The sequence below is a fragment of the Hibiscus syriacus genome, unplaced genomic scaffold, assembly GCF_006381635.1.
Source record: "Hibiscus syriacus cultivar Baekdansim isolate YM2019G1 unplaced genomic scaffold, ASM638163v2 tig00110332_pilon, whole genome shotgun sequence".
NCBI lineage: Eukaryota > Viridiplantae > Streptophyta > Magnoliopsida > Malvales > Malvaceae > Hibiscus > Hibiscus syriacus.
This window is the reverse complement of record NW_024062688.1, coordinates 7,911,330-7,916,385: the sequence shown is the minus strand read 5'-3', so window position 1 is coordinate 7,916,385 and position 5,056 is coordinate 7,911,330. Positions and strand designations below refer to the sequence as shown.

The 5,056-nt window shown below is 33.8% G+C and overlaps 1 pseudogene; it reads left to right on the top strand.

Annotated features, from left to right (window-relative positions):
- The first annotated feature begins 1,282 nt into the window (after positions 1-1,282).
- Positions 1,283-4,834, top strand: LOC120119671 (annotated as a pseudogene).
- The last annotated feature ends 222 nt before the right edge of the window (positions 4,835-5,056 follow it).

The window sequence follows — 5,056 nt, the reverse complement described above, 5'->3', positions numbered from 1 at the left end:
AAGTTTTAAAAAAAGTATCGATCCTTTTATAAAAAGTATGGACACTTTCAATATAATAGGTAAACATATGATGTAATAGGTAGCCCTTATATAATGTAATAGGTATCGTTTATATAATGTAATAGGTAATGGTTATATTGTAAAGTGTCTATCCTTTTTATAAAAGTGTCCATACTTTTTTCACTGTGGAAAACATAATTTAAGGTTATCTTTTGAGTGAGTTTTAAGATATTAATTTAGTAATTATAGGCGTCTAATGATTTATTTTTTACGTTACGGTATATATTATTATTAAATTAAAAATTCTAAATAATATTTTATAAAATATCAAAACAATCAAATAATTTTTTGTGCAAATGAAATTATTAAATCAATATTGTAGGTGGAAAACATGAAACACTGTTAAAAAAATTGAAACATAAATTACATAAGTTTTAAAAAAAGTATCGATCCTTTTTATAAAAAGTATGGACACTTTCAATATAATAGGTAAACATATGATGTAATAGGTAGCCCTTATATAATGTAATAGGTATCGTTTATATATGTAATAGGTAATGGTTTATTGTAAAGTGTCTATCCTTTTATAAAAGTGTCCATACTTTTTTCACTGTGGAAAACATTAATTTAAGGTTATCTTTGAGTGAGTTTTAAGATATTAATTTAGTAATTATAGGCGTCTAATGATTTATTTTTTACGTTACGGTATATTATTATTAAATTAAAAATTCTAAAATTTTATAAAATATCAAAACAATCAAATAATTTTTTGTGCAAATGAAATTATTAAATCAATATTGTAGGTGGAAAACATGAAACACTGTTAAAGTATCGATCCTTTTTATAAAAAGTATGGACACTTTCAATATAATATAATGTAATAGGTAAATTTGCAATGCTATCGGTATAAATATACTGGTTTACTTATAAAATAGGTAAATAAGCGCTACCTATTACATATATAAGCGCTACCTAGTATGTTATTGTACTTTATAATATTTCCGGTTAAATAATATAACATAACCGGTCTAAATTTTAACCGGTCACTTGTTTAACCGGTCACGCCGTATATTAGCCGTTTTTTAGGCGCCGCACCGCAGAACGACCCCCCAATTATAAATTTCTGGATCTACCACTGATTTCCTCGGTATTCACAATTTATCTCTGATTTTATCAAATTAGAAGCCGAAAAAGAAAGGAAGGAATATTGAGATAAAGAGGCATAATGATAAAACTATTAATAAGAGTAATTGTGGATAAATGAAAAGGAAAATGGGTATTATAAAACCCCACGGGCTGGGAAGGACGCTGCCATTTCTATATGACTATATCCAACGTTCCATCACTAGGGTTTTACTTCTGCTCTTTTGTAAGTTCCCAAATCCATCCTCTCTTCTTTGCTATCTATATCTTAAAATTCTTTTCCTTTTATTTTTGGTTTTTATTGTGTGATTTTTTTATTTTATTCATTTTGTCTCTTCAAGAAATGAGGCATGCGTTGTTTTATTTTTCATTTTTGCGATATTCTTGAATATCTATTTCGTGGCAAACGTCAGGTTCCTCTTCTGTTAGCTTGTGTAAACGCAAGAAAATACCTATGATCATTTTTTTGTTGTATGATAATGAAAAGGGTTTTGCCTCCCATTTTCAAATTGCTAGGTTTTGTTATCGAACCTGCAATTACTTATTTTTTCTGTTTGATTTCGTGTTAAGTATTTAAATGTTCTGATACCAGTGTTGGTTGGAAAACTTTGATTTCAAACTTCAATTTTCATTGTTTGATTCTTTTGCTTTACATGCCCCTTTGATTATATTATAATGAGGATTCTATCCTGTTGTCATTTCCATTTTGTTTTATATATTTTTGGGTTTTTTTAGATATAAGTTGTTTGAGGGAAAATGCAATTCTTAATTCTAAACTGAAGAAGGAAAAGGAAAATGCATAGAATATTTCATTAGTGGTGGACATTGGGTATTAAATTGATCAATGATTGCTTCATTCATTTTTCCTCTATGGTTTTTAGTTTTCTTTGCCTGTAAGTTGAAGAAAGGGATTACTGTGTTAACAATTTCCTTTGTCCGGTAACTGTAAATGCAATTTGATATCATCATGGATTTTAAGTACAAAGTCTGTTTCTTTCCTTAAAAAATCATGGTCTCTTTTTTGGGAAGGGTTTTCCTCTTTTCCCCATCCGTCTTCTTAATTTAGTATCAATTTCACTTCTGTTACAATGTTTTCTCCAATTAAATATGGTATGCTACCATGCAGTGGGAACTTTAGTGAGGGATTGATGTATGTTGAAATCAGCTTGTACAGTTGTTTGTTGTCACTGATGATTAACAAACTGCTCTAAGAAGGCAAGTTGCCTGAGCATTGGATTTAAGTGTAGAAAGATTGCACTAGCTATACCTTTATCTATGCTTGAGTGTTCTTCCCTGCAGAGAGGACATTGATTTTTATTGCAGTAATTAGTCAGTCTTATAAGTAAACCATGCAATATCTTTGCCAAGTTTATAAAGTTGGAAATTAATGAGTCCGCTTGGCATTTACAGGTTATGCAATTGGTGTATTACTAATCATTATTTTGTTCATAGTATCTGCACAGTGATGTTTCTGTGTGTTTTAATATGATCAACTAGGATGCTTTGGGTATATTCTTATTTACTTGAACTTTTGCTACTCTGAACATCCAGTGGATTGATGCAGACTCAACTAGTTGATTCATGCATTTTTTACATAGATTGCTTATCTTCTCATTATAATTTGAAGAATTTTTTTTGTTAGTTGAACACATTCTCTCCATTTGATTGGTGATTATTGCCTTTCTGTGCTCTTCAGATATTGCTATTGCATGAAAATTTAATTTTCTTTTGAATTTATGTTTTTCTTAGTATTATATTTTCGGATTGGGTGATGGAGTATGTTCTGTCGATATGTTTTAATGAGCTTTTTATTGAAATCTGGGCATACATTGTCTGTTTGTTGGTAAATATATGTAGCTGTCACATAATTTTAGGTGAACTTATGCTTTATGTTCTTGCAACCGTTTCTACAAATTTCTCACTGTTCATTTTTATGGTATGGTGAGAAACTATAATTTTTTTTCCTGATAATTTCATTGGACATGTCATTTCTGATGATCTTCAGATATCCTAGTTTGAACAAAAAGGGTCCTTGAGTTTCAGTTTATTGGCTTCTTGCTGGAATGGGTGATGCAGAAAATGCCCTTCCACCTTCAAAGAAGAGGGCTTCTGGAAGAGAAATTTCTCGGGATAACCCTGGGCACGATGATGACAAAAATTCTTCTGAACAAGAGACTGGAACGTTTAAGAGGGCTAATGAAGAAGTGTTGGCAAACAGGCGAATAGTCAAAGTTCGCAGAAAGCAAACCTCTTCAACTGCCACACACAATCCATTTTCTGGGATTTGCTTAGTCACCCCTTATGGACAAACTGTTGCTCCTGCTGCACCTAGTGCAGTCCATGAATCCGGTGCAACCACCACTCAGTTTACAGCTGATGCACCAATTGCCCGTGAGAAAGAAGTTTCTGAAGATGGGGCAAATGACATTAACAAATCTGAGAAGAATGGAGATGGAAATAATCATCAGTCGGAAAAAAAATCCGATGAACAGAGCCTGAGCTTGCAAGTGAGAATATTAAGCAGTTGGAAAGTAAGAAAGACGAGCAAGTTTCTGGTGCTGTTTCTGATAAGGAAAGTGCTGAGGATAAGAGCAACGATGTTGTAAAAGAAGAAACTCAAAAGGAGGCCAATGATGAAAAACCGACTGGAAGTGGTGAGGAGACCAAGGATGAAGATAAGAAAGATGACAAGACTGCAAATACTGATAACAAAGATAATAGTGAAATGCAGATTCAGCTGCAGAAGGTGCATCATTGAATTCATTCCAACAGCTTTCTAGTGGCCAGAATGCTTTCACAGGACTTGCTGGCACTGGATTTTCTACTTCTTCGTTTTCCTTTGGATCTATTACAAAGGATGGTGGTACAGCTTCTTTTAGCTTTGGTCTTTCAACGAATGGGAACTCTTCCCTCTTCAACACATCAGGGACTTCAATTGTCCGTAAGAGTGAGGGAAGCGGTTTTACTGCCATGCAGGAGGTTCTGGTTGAGACAGGAGAAGAGAATGAGAAAGTTGTATTCTCTGCTGATTCTGTGCTTTTTGAATTTATAGATGGAGGTTGGAAAGAGCGTGGGAAGGGAGAACTTAAGGTGAATGTCTCAACAACTGGGGCTGAAAGAGCCAGGTTGCTCATGAGAGCTAGAGGAAATTATAGATTGATTCTAAATGCAAGTCTTTATCCGGATATGAAGTTGACAAATATGGATAAAAGAGGTATCACGTTTGCCTGCATGAACAGTAGTACCAGTGAAGAGAAAGAGGGGCTGTCCACATTCGCATTGAAGTTCAAGGATGCTTCTATAGTCGAAGAGTTCCGTGTTTCTGTAATGGCACACAAGGGTAACAACACAACTGTTCCGAAGACACCCGAAAATTCCCCTAAAGCTACGGAAGCTTGAAAGGTATCTTCCTTAGGTCTGATCCATCATGAACTAGCCATTGCCAGTTGTCCTCTTTTGTGTTGGAAGTATTGTTGCTTGGGCATGCTTTAATTATTCATATGCTCTTATATGCAGCAGAGTCCGAGTCAACCGAGACCAATCCAATCCGTTTTTGATTGTTATAAACATGTATTTAGGAAAGTCAATAGAGAACAGTCCAATCTTTTATCTTTTGTTATGAACTATGTAACCTGCGGGAGAATGTTTCAATCTTTTCTTTTTCATGGTGTCAATTATGGAACTAAAACTTCATGATCTGCCAAGCGATCAAAATATACAATGAATTGCAGTGTTTGTTTACTATAGGTGTGCCATTGGCATGGGATTCACATGTGGAATTGCAGTGTCATATATTTCCATATTTGTACGAGTAAAAGTGGGGATATAATGGATGTTTCAATTTCCTTTTTGTGGTTATAGAATGGTCAATGGTAGTATTATGCATGAATGTTGGAGCGGTTCTTCAACGACT